Raw genomic sequence first — 12,596 nt, 5'->3', positions numbered from 1 at the left:
TATTCTGACCAGTTTCCCTGTACCTGCTGAAGAGAAGCATCCCCACAGCATGATGCTACCACCACCATGTTTCACTGTTGAGATGGTGTGCTCAGGGTGATGGGCAGTGTTGGGTTTTCGCCACACATAGCGTTTTGCATTGAGGCCAAAAAGTTCAATTTTGGTCTCATCTGACCAGAGCACCTTCTTCCACATGTTTGCTGTGTCTCCCACATGGCTTCTGGCAAACTCCAAACGGGATTTTTTATGGATCCCTTTCAACAATGGCTTTCTTCTTGCCACTCTTCCATAAAGGCCAGATTTGTGGAGTAGACGACTAATAGTTGTCCTGTGGACAGATTCTCCCACCTCAGCTGTGGATCTCTGCAACTCCTCCAGAGTAACCATGGGCCTCCTGGTTGCTTCTCTGATTCATTTTCTCCTTGTCCGACTCTTCAGTTTGGGTGGACGGCCTCCTCTTGGTAGGTTTGCGGTTGTGCCATATTCTTTCCATTTTCTTATGATGGATTTTATGGTGCTCAGAGAGATGTTCAAAGCTCTGGATATTTTTTTATAACCTAACCCTGATTCATATTTCTCCACAACTTTATCCCTGACCTGTTTGGTGAGCTCCTTGGTCTTCATGATGCTGTTTGTTCAGTAATGATCTCCAACAAACTCTGAGTCCGTCACAGAACAGGTGTATTTATACTGAGATTAAATTGCAGACAGGTGGACCCTATTTACTAATTATGTGACTTGCAAATGTGACTTGTGAATGCAATTGGTCGGACCAGATCTTTGTTAGGGGTTTCACAGTAAAGGGGGTGAATACATATGCACTCAACACTTTTCAGATTTTTATTTATAAACAATTGTGAAATCCATGTAATATTTCCCCCCACTTCCAAATGATGCACTATTTTGTGTTGGTCCATTACATAAACTCACGATGAAATAAATTTTAATCTGTGGTTATACCATGACAAAATGTAGAAAAGTCCAAAGGGGGTGAATACTTATGCAAGGCACTGTACCTCCTGTTCCATGGCTGCTTTGCTCTGACAGGCAAGGTTGATTTGCCTGTGGAAATTAAGAATCATACATTTCAACAATGGACCCTTTGATGCTGTTTGAGCATCACACCTGTCATTAAGTAGAGAATATATTTCTTTATTACACTCATTGAAGTTCAACTTGTTGATGAATTCAGGATAGCCGGGGGTCAGGCTCGTTGCTAGGGAAGAAACAAACTGTTCTACAAAGGGGTTCTCCATTGTTGAATCAGTAATGTAAGGATTAGATTTAAGTTTATAAATCAACAACAGTGTGGTTGGCTTTGGTGTTGCGATGGCAGACACCTTGTAGTGTGGATTTGATCACACACTAGCCTAACCAAAACTATGTAGAGTAAAACAATTCACCAAACTTTGAATCACACTAACTGATATGCAGGGCAGTAACAGTTAGGGGTTCTATAAATTCACAGAGCTGTAAGCATGCTGTGGCTCTTTCTCATGTTCTCTTATCCAACTTAGGCTGATATGCTAGGCAGTAACAGCCAGGTACAAGCTCTGTTACATAGGGTAAGCTATGTCTTAATTCAACAGCCTTTAACAGTTACAGGCAATTTTGCAGCTTGACCAGTTAACATTGAATATGTGATATTCAAATGTTAAAAGAAATTCTTAAAATTTCAACAAAGAACGTTCAACTAGTATTATTAGCAACAATAGCAATCTTTTAGGGTAACAATATGGGACTTAAAGTGGTAGTTCTTAATAATTAATTATTAATAAACATTTAATTTATGAGTAAATTAAATTTCACCACAATGCACTTGTTTGTAAATACGGTTGAATGTCTACTCCGGTAGCAGACTAGTGGAATTGAATTCAAGCCTCTGGCTTGACTGAAAATTCCAAATTCACCAATTTCTGGCTTTTGCCAAAAATTTAAAACACATTAATATTGCATAGTCATGAAGTTTTTGCCAACTTTACTCTGCCTCACACGGGCTGCACCATTTATGTTGTGCAATAGTGCTTAAAAAGTGTTTCCATAGAATGGTGTGCCTTTATGCACTCAATAAATTTGGAAATCAAAATAAAATATAAAACATTGATATTTAAAATATTAATATTAAATCATAACTTTAATTGGTTAAAGTTCTCGCGGGGCACCAGTCTCATTTAGATCTATTTCAATTAGAAATCTCAATATTTTACCATTAAAGATTATATAATGAACAGGGAAGGTTATGGAGTTCTTAACAGTGTTACGGTTGGCAAAATTCACTTATGCAATATTAATGACAGACATTTGTGAAAGACGAACATTAATATTAACATAATAAAGTATAAAAACACAAATTACTAAACAATCAAACTAACAAGGAGGTGTGTGTGTGCCCCCTCTTCTGTGGGCCGTTGGTTTATGGCTGAGGGGGAAGGTTTAACTTGGTGAGATGCCATGCGTGTCTGTGTGGATGTTAATCAGATAAGGATAGAGTCAGGGACAAAGCCTGTGGCGAGCCTAACTAGCATTAACCTTCATTTAACTTATACCTTCAACGTCACAGCATATATCAAACTTGAAAACACACAGAATTGAGTAAACAGTCTTGCTTAGCATGTATAATTATTAAGCCCAGATTATGTTACCAGTCCGAGGGAAAGAGGAAAAGAAAGTTGCTGTTCAGTTTGCAGTTCTGTGATGTCTCCTGGCTTTGTGGTTGTAGAGTTCTGCATTCGCGATTCTGTCGAGCCGTGTGCTCAGAAGCTGGTTGAAGTTCTCCTGCAGGACATCGCGTCGCTACGAGGAGTTTTGAAGAGCTAGAAGGGCGAGGAGATTTCCTTGAGAGGGGTGAACTGGGAGCTGCACCTCTGTGGATCGGGTGGATGGAAAGAGAGTGAGTTTGGGGAGACCACTCCTTATATTGGCACCGGTGACCTCACAGGTCTTGGACCAGAGTGATAGCAATCTTTTAGGGTAACACTATGGGACTTAAAGTGGTAGTTCTTAATAATTAATTATTAATAAACATTTAATTTATGAGTAAATTAAATTTCACCACAATGCACTTGTTTGTAAATACGGTTGAATGTCTACTCCGGTAGCAGACTAGTGGAATTGAATTCAAGCCTCTGGCTTGACTGAAAATTCCAAATTCACCTATTTCTGGCTTTTGCCAAAAATTTAAAACACATTAATATTGCATAGTCATGAAGTTTTTGCCAACTTTACTCTGCCTCACACGGGCTGCACCATTTATGTTGTGCAATAGTGCTTAAAAAGTGTTTCCATAGAATGGTGTGCCTTTATGCACTCAATAAATTTGGATATCAAAATAAAATATAAAACATTGATATTTAAAATATTAATATTAAATCATAACTTTAATTGGTTAAAGTTCTCGCGGGGCACCAGTCTCATTTAGATCTAGTTCAATTAGAAATCTCAATATTTTACCATTAAAGATTATATAATGAACAGGGAAGGTTATGGAGTTCTTAACAGTGTTACGGTTGGCAAAATTCACTTATGCAATATTAATGACAGACATTTGTGAAAGACGAACATTAATATTAACATAATAAAGTATAAAAACACAAATTACTAAACAATCAAACTAACAAGGAGGTGTGTGTCTGCCCCCTCTTCTGTGGGCCTCTGCTTTATGGCTGAGGGGGAAGGTTTAACTTGGTGAGATGCCATGCGTGTCTGTGTGGATGTTAATCAGATAAGGATAGAGTCAGGGACAAAGCCTGTGGCGAGCCTAACTAGCATTAACCTTCATTTAACTTATACCTTCAACGTCACAGCATATATCAAACTTGAAAACACACAGAATTGAGTAAACAGTCTTGCTTAGCATGTATAATTATTAAGCCCAGATTATGTTACCAGTCCGAGGGAAAGAGGAAAAGAAAGTTGCTGTTCAGTTTGCAGTTCTGTGATGTCTCCTGGCTTTGTGGTTGTAGAGTTCTGCATTCGCGATTCTGTCGAGCCGTGTGCTCAGAAGCTGGTTGAAGTTCTCCTGCAGGACATCGCGTCGCTACGAGGAGTTTTGAAGAGCTAGAAGGGCGAGGAGATTTCCTTGAGAGGGGTGAGCTGGGAGCTGAACCTCTGTGGATCGGGTGGATGGAAAGAGAGTGAGTTTGGGGAGACCACTCCTTATATTGGCACCGGTGACCTCACAGGTCTTGGACCAGAGTGACCAATAGGAGTTGAACCTTTGTGTGACATGGCCCAGACATCCTGTCACATCCTCTGGGAGACTGAGTTCCTTGACTTTCTAAAAGTGGCATCTTGGGAGATTGAGTCCACTCCAGCACATGCGGCATGTTTTTTTCAAGTTTGACTGAAAGGAGGCCTGTGGTTTGGACAAAAACCATGTCCCAACAAATATATATTAGATATATATATATATATACTTTATTTTCTATTTTAAATTTTGATATTCTATTTCATTCTATTTTATACTATTTCTATTTTATATTTAAGGTTGTAATTACGTGAGCATTGCTAGAAGAGAGCCTGTGACTCAAGCATTTCACTGCCAGCTACTGCTTATTGTGCATTTGTCTTCTTCTTCTTCTTCTTCTTCTTCTTCTTCTTCTTCTTCTTCTTGGATAGATAGATGGGTACTTTATTAATCCCATGGGAAATTCAGATCATCCAGTAGCTTGTACACTTAACACATCACTGACATACATACATATATCACATTCGGAGAACATATTTACAGATACAGGAATGGAATGCAATGATGTGATTGTGTCAGTGTCCAGTAGGAAAGTGTTCTCGTGCTGCTTGAGTGGATAGTACAATAAAATATAAACTGTATATATATAAAAACAGCAGAAAAAAAATATATATATAAATATCTAAATATATTTTGAATATGTAGTGGTAAAGTCTTTGCATGGGGCTTGTATAGCCAGTAAAGGGATGGACAGTGGGTTGGTATATACAGTAATAATGAGATGAGATGAGCAGAGAAGAGTAGAGAAAGGGAGGGCAGACTGAGGTAGACTCATGCAGGGAAGTTCCCCCCCCCCCCCCTTCTGCGTGGTGTTATGTAGCTGAACGGCCCTGGGGACAAAGGACCTCCTCAGCCTGTCGAATGAGCATGACAGTGTCAGGAGTCTGCGACTGAAAAATCATACATATATTCATTCATTCCCTACTCTTTTCTCGCAACACACAGCAAAATGCATGATTCATTATTACAGCGATCAGCAAATAAAACTGTACTTACTCACCATGTAAATATCTTATTTTGGATTAAAAACAGAAGAAATTCTCACCCGGTGATGCGGCGAAGGAGCAACAAACTTAACACCCTTGTGTTGTCCCAGGGTTTGGTTGACCCAGCATGTGTTTGTGTGCGTGCGCGCGTGCGCAAGAACAGGTTCAGTTCATTCCGGTCAATAGATACAGGCAGCCGGGCAGGCTCGCTGCGCGTGCCCTCGGGTCCCGCAGACCCCCGATTGGAGACACTGCCCTCAACACGAGCGGCCGTGCGGGCCCCGCGGATCACGTCTTCGGGTTGCTGAGACCCAGACTGGAGACATTACCTACCGCGGGCGCAACTTGGAGTGTGTGGCGTGCGGAGATAAAAGTTAAAAAAAGTTAAACACTCTGCCACTGTATCGTAATTTAATTTTTTCAGCGATCACTGAACAACAGCTGATTTTTACTCACCTAACGATGGCTTCTCTCCTTCGAAATGAATCCTGCCTTTTCACTCTCTCTGCCAAAGACAGCGGCCGTGTTGGTCTGTCTTCTCTGTAACTCTGAGCTCGATTGATCCTAGCTGACAGCGTCCAGCATGAAAAGTGTGTCTGATGGTGAAATACTGTAAGTCAGGTGGTGAAAGTGGGGGTGAGTTTGTGAAGTCTTATGACTCCTGAAAGACGAGAGACTCCACAGTGAAGGCACAACACTGACATGGCACGAGAGGCAGCTATGTTTTCCCTGAAGCTGAACTTTTCAAAAATAGACAGTGATACTCTGCATAACCTGGATTCAAATATGTGCACAGAGTAGACTTGTAAATGTGCTAAAAAAATCCACACACGCTTTTATTATTTTTTTATTTCATCTTCCTTGTATTTCATCCTGATTTTTACCCCTAAACTGAATGGACATCTGACAAAAAAACTTATGAATCTAAGCCATGATCTTATATAAAGGAACATAATATTAATTAAAATATAACTTTCATTATATTGAAAAGCAATGACTCATCTTATAGATTTGTTGTACATGTAGTTGACACATCTCACCACCCACTTCAGTATCTGGTTCGGTTTATGCGGCATATGCACGTAACTGATAATGGCTAGACCAGTATACTTCCCCTGTATCATTTTATGTGCTGCTGCACTGTATTGTAATTTTGTTTTTTCAACGATCACTGAGCAAGAACAAAAGGTTGGATAAGTGATCATCGTAGCATCTATAACTCTGAGCTCGAATGATCCTAGCTGACAGCGTCCAACGTGAAAAGTGTGTCTGATGGATGCACAACACTGACATGTGAGCAATAACAAAAGGTTGGATAAGTGATCATCGTAACACCTATTTTCATGAAACATAACGTAAAAAAATTTGACAATGAGAGTGTAGCAGGGATAAAGACACACACTTTATTTATCATCTTTTCAACCTAAACCATAAACTGCTGGAGGGATTGCCTTTCTTTTTGTGCATGAACTTCCTTACGACACAATGGTGTGATAAAGAGTTTTGCAACGCACCCATGTGGGGGCCGGAACACCCTCGCCCACGTCATCTAACTTCACACACATAACTCCAGAAGAAATAAAGGCCCTACAGTGAAGCGAAAACCCTGACATTTTAACAAAGTCAGCTGATGATCACAGAGCGGCCAGTCACACAGAGAGAGAGAGAGAGAGAGAGAGAGAGAGAGAGAGAGAGAGAGAGAGAGAGATAGAGAGAGGGATATATATATATATAGAGAGAGAGAGAGAGAGAGAGAGAGAGAGAGAGAGATTTCGATTTTTCAAGTCACTTTTATTTTCTCAGTGAAGTTCCAGAGAGAGAGAGAAGATACATTTATTGGTCCCACACACATGCACACACACACACACACACACACACACACGACATGCAAATGGTGGAAAATTTGTTCTCTGCTTTTGTCCCATCTGATGAACACAGGAGGACACAATGGTGGAGCAGTGGGCAGCCATGCACAGCACAGCAGAGAGAAAGAGAGACAAAGAGGCCCCAGCATCCCCCAAGGCAGGCAGGGGATGTTCCCTCATTTTTCAGAAACGGGGGCAGATATGAGATATGCGCACCTTCTTGACCGGATCAGCCAGGGACAACACAGGTGTGAAGGAGCCCTGAGTCACCACTCCCCTCTCAAGTAGCTGGTTAACTTTTTCTACGCTATCTATAAACACCACCGCAGCACTGTTCATACGTGAGGCAGACTTCACACTGTCATACCCCACAACCACTTCACCCACAGCCGGACTGACCTCCTCCACCGAGCAGTCCACAGCTGGACACAGTTTGATGCTGTGTCGGCGCGTAAGCTTGTGGAGGCCGGAGCCTCCACCTGCAGCAAACTTTCTCCAGCTCACTCACCACACTCACTCCCAAGATGCACACTATAAGAAATAAACAAATAAAAAGTAATTTCTTTTTTATTATTACTCAGCAAGAGTCTTCTTCTTCTTCTTCTTCTTCTTCTTCTTCTTCTTCTTCTTCTTCTTCTTCTTCTTCTCATCACCGAGCAGGAGCAGGTTTCGATTACACAAACGGATGGAGCGTGTCAGTCCAGCGTCGCGAGTCTCAGGGTCACAGGGACCCCGATCCGGCGCGAAACTTGGAGCGGGTGCGACAAATACATCTGCAAGGGCTGTTCGCTTTTCCACTGCCCTTCGTGCGCGTGCTGATGTGTGGTGGGCTGTGCGTGTGCACGTGTGCGCGTGCGTCTGTGTGTTTGAAGCAGGGTATCGCAAACAAGCGTTAGTCAAATCGCTACCCAAACGCTCACAGCCAACAGCATGGGGAAGCAGGGACAACACAAGGGTTAATTGAGGGAACATAGGGCTTACACACACATAATGGTGAATGTACATAGACACACTCCCTCTATAGTACAGGAACATATGGTAGATACATAGATGTAGTTGAATTTGTCTGAGCTTAAAGTTTTGATTTTTTTGGTGTTGTCTCATAAGGAGTTTTAGTTTACATTGCATTTACATTTTCTAGCTCAAGCAACTTACAAAATCCACATTTTGGTTTAGAAGTGGAACTGTACATGAGATGTGGAGTATAATCTTTGACCCAATGAAGACACATAAGACCCATTTGCCTGCTCTCAGACTGTGAGTCTGATCGGTTTGTACAGCTCTGTTCACCAAGCGTGCTCCTCTGCTCTCTGGATACAACAATCCTGCAGTATGAAGTCAACTAAGTCAACAGATGCTGATGAAGGTTTTTGATGGAAAATGGCGGCCCTGCGGCACCGCGATCCACGTCCGTCGCCCGTCGCAGCTCTCAATCGACTGAGCCCTTATGTAATAGTGAATGAGCAATCTGCTGTGGCAGATGTGGTTCTTGTGCTGGTGAATGGGTGAGGTGCCAGACTCACTGACTGATTACTCCTTAAATCAGAGGAGCAGGTGCCAGATGAAACGGTGGGAGGTGTTGAATTATTTATTTTTCCATCATTGTTTCAAAACTGACCAAATTCACAGATTTCAGATTATAGATTTCTCAGTGACACACGATTACAAAAGATGCCGCTTCTTTTACAAAGCAGCTATATATCTAGTTTTTGATATCGTCAAACAAACAGATATTAAATCGTAGTATTTTAAGAAGACTTTCTAACTTTCACAGCTTGCCTGCTTCTAATCCATCGTTTCCTATCAAAGGCTGGAATGCCAAAAATAATGGAGCAGTTTCGTGGGGGACTATTTACAGCTTCTGATTAATATTATTTGGTATTTAAAGCACAACAGTGTTTTTGTGACTATACAAGTTAAGGCGCAGTACAGGTCACACACACCAACAGGAACAAACTATTTCAGTCTTAAAGGTAATAGCTGTGAGGAGGATCAAGGGCAAAACACAGGCAAAATTTCTTTTAAGCATATAATAGGCGGCTTTTATTGCCTTTGATTGTTAGGAAGAAGATCATAGGAAGATAGAGAGGGGGGTTATGTAGCTAATGGAAACAAGTCAGAATCTCATACAAAGCTGTACCATTTGGTTTTAAAATAGATCGGCATAATGCAGCTGAGGAATGTGTTACAAATCGCGCTTTGGTTGTTTGCTTTTACAGTATTCGGGTTTCTGTATCTGGAAAAAGAATCAAGACTCCGACAGGCCGATGTTATTTCACTGAAAAAAGAACTGTTGATAAGGATCAGATCAATTGAAGAGAAGATCAGCTCTCCAAACCAAAATGTTACTGCAAAAATTGCAAAACTGGAAGAAGAATTTCGACTCCTACAGGCAGGTCACATTTCAGTGAAAAAAGAATTATCGATAAGGAACAGATCAAATGAAGAGAAGATCAGCGCTCCAATCCAAAATGTCACTGCAAAAATTGCAAAACTGGAAGAAGAATTTCGACTCCTACAGGCAGGTCACATTTCAGTGAAAAAAGAATTGTCGATAAGGAACAGATCAAATGAAGAGAAGATCAGCGCTCCAATCCAAAATGTCACTTCAAAAATTGCAAAACTGGAAAAAGAACTTCGACTCCTACAGGCAGGTCACATTTCAGTGAAAAAAGAATTGTCGATAAGGAACAGATCGAATGAAGAGAAGATCAGCGCTCCAATCCAAAATGTCAATGCAAAAATAGCAAAACTGGAAGAAGAATTTCGACTCCTACTGGCAAGTCACATGTCAGTGAAAAAAGAATTGTCGATAAGAAACAGATCAAATGAAGAGAAGATCAGTGCTCCAATCCAAAATGTCACTGCAAAAATTGCAAAACTGGAGGAAGAATTAAGACTCCTACAGGCAGGTCACATTTCACAGGAAAAAGAATTGTCGATAAGGATCAGTTCGAATGAAAAGAAGATCAGTGCTCCAATCCAAAATGTCACTGCAAAAATTGCAAAATTGGAAGAAGAATTTCTACTCCTACAGGCAGGTCACATTTCACTGAAAAAAGAATTGTCGAGAAGGAACAGATCAGATGAAGAGAAGATCAGCGCTCCAATCCAAAATGTCACTGCAAAAATTGCAAAACTGGAATACGAATTTCGACTCCTACAGGCAGGTCACATGTCAGTGAAAAAAGAATTGTCGATAAGGAACAGATCGAATGAAGAGAAGATCAGCGCTCCAATCCAAAATGTCACTGCAAAAATTGCAAAACTGGAATACGAATTTCGACTCCTACAGGCAGGTCACATTTCACTGAAAAAAGAATTGTCGATAAGGAACCGATTGAATGAAGAGAAGAACAGTGCTCCAATCCAAAATGTCACTGCAAAAATTGCAAAATTGGAAGAAGAATTTCTACTCCTACAGGCAGGTCACATTTCACTGAAAAAAGAATTGTCGATAAGGAACAGATCGAATGAAGAGAAGATCAGCGCTCCAATCCAAAATGTCACTGCAAAAATTGCAAAACTGGAATACGAATTTCGACTCCTACAGGCAGGTCACATTTCACTGAAAAAAGAATTGTCGATAAGGAACAGATCGAATGAAGAGAAGATCAGCGCTCCAATCCAAAATGTCACTGCAAAAATATTAAAACTGGAAGAAGAATTTCGACTCCTACTGGCAGGTCACATGTCAGTGAAAAAAGAATTGTCGATAAGAAACAGATCAAATGAAGAGAAGATCAGCGCTCCAATCCAAAATGTCACTGCAAAAATTGCAAAACTGGAGGAAGAATTAAGACTCCTACAGGCAGGTCACATTTCACAGGAAAAAGAATTGTCGATAAGGATCAGTTCGAATGAAAAGAAGATCAGTGCTCCAATCCAAAATGTCACTGCAAAAATTGCAAAATTGGAAGAAGAATTTCTACTCCTACAGGCAGGTCACATTTCACTGAAAAAAGAATTGTCGAGAAGGAACAGATCGAATGAAGAGAAGATCAGCGCTCCAATCCAAAATGTCACTGCAAAAATTGCAAAATTGGAAGAAGAATTTCTACTCCTACAGGCAGGTCACATTTCACTGAAAAAAGAATTGTCGAGAAGGAACAGATCAAATGAAGAGAAGATCAGCGCTCCAATCCAAAATGTCACTGCAAAAATTGCAAAACTGGAATACGAATTTCGACTCCTACAGGCAGGTCACATTTCACTGAAAGAAGAATTGTCGATAAGGAACCGATTGAATGAAGAGAAGAACAGATTGAATGAAGAGAAGAACAGACTTCTAATGAATGATTACAGTGATAAAATGACAGAATTCGAAGCACGCATTAGAACCCTACAGCTATTTCCAGTTTCCTTAATACCCACAACACCGGAAATAGTAATTCCTCCACGTTGCAATCCAGGCCAGCAGGAGCATGCCTCACGCTGCTTTTCTATAACCGACAGCATAAGTAAATGGAAAGAGGCTCGTGAGGATTGCCAAAGGCATGGGGGTGACCTTGCAGTTGTTCAGGATATGGAGGACCAGAAATTCTTGACCAACTTCACTTATCAATTTAAACAGAATCATTTGTCCGGCCAGGTTTTCCATGCTGCTTGGATCGGATTGACAGACGAGAAAACTGAGAACAGTTTTGTGTGGGTCAACAACAAAGCACTCCAATCAAGTGTCACTTTCTGGTCAAAAGGGGAGCCAAACAACTTTATTGCCACTTGGGACAAAGAAGAAAATGGACAAGACTGTGTTGGCATTGTACCACCCGATGACTTTGGAGCGGAGAGGTGGTTGTTCAACTGGGATGACATAACTTGTGTCGGCGGCCGGCACTATGTCTGTGAAAGTAAGGCTGTTGTCTCATGATCCAGTCCCAATAGATATTGGGACTGGATCAAAACTGGTCCAGTCCCAATCTCTGGACCAGTTTTGGGACTGGTCCAGATATTGGACCAGTATCTGGACCAATATCCAGGTCGAGTTGACATTCAATGGGAAGACATCATTTTTTGAGTCAATGTAGAAAGAGATTATAGGTTTGTCTAATAAATAAATATAGACTTAATATGTGGCCTCAGTTTTTTCCGCTTTTTATTGCTTTTGTGAATTGATAGTCATCAACTTTATGAGGGTATAACCCTTGTGTTGTCCCAGGGTCTGGTTGACCCAGCATGTGTTTGTGTGTGTGTGACAGTCTCCCGTCTTTGTGCGTGGCGTGCAGCAATACAAATTATTTTTAGAAAAAAACGTGTGCCACCTCATTTTCTTCTACTACCTCTTCTTCTTCTTCTTATAATTATAATTTTTATTATCACCAAGCAACAGCAGGGGCTCGGGTATGCCACGCTGGCAACCGGGGACGCTCGCGGCGCGTGCCCTCGGGTCACCGGGACCCCGGCCGACGTGTTACAGGCCCTACGTCTAAAAAGAATAAAAATGAATTTCCTTTATTATTATTATTATTATTATTATTATTATTATTATTATTATCATCA

General features: G+C 41.0%; 1 long non-coding RNA gene across 1 annotated transcript; it reads right to left on the bottom strand.

Annotated features, from left to right (window-relative positions):
* Positions 1-826: 826 nt before the first annotated feature.
* On the bottom strand, positions 827-4,114 carry LOC128445129 (uncharacterized). The gene is made up of 2 exons (XR_008339255.1): positions 3,886-4,114; positions 827-2,864 (listed from the first exon to the last, which is right to left on the bottom strand). It is a non-coding gene; the product is annotated as an uncharacterized LOC128445129 (long non-coding RNA).
* Between the last annotated feature and the right edge of the window lie 8,482 nt (positions 4,115-12,596).

Source organism: Pleuronectes platessa, chromosome 7 (genome assembly GCF_947347685.1).
Source record: "Pleuronectes platessa chromosome 7, fPlePla1.1, whole genome shotgun sequence".
Lineage (NCBI taxonomy): Eukaryota > Metazoa > Chordata > Actinopteri > Pleuronectiformes > Pleuronectidae > Pleuronectes > Pleuronectes platessa.
Note: the sequence above shows the minus strand (reverse complement) of the source record. Positions and strands in the feature narration are given on the sequence as shown.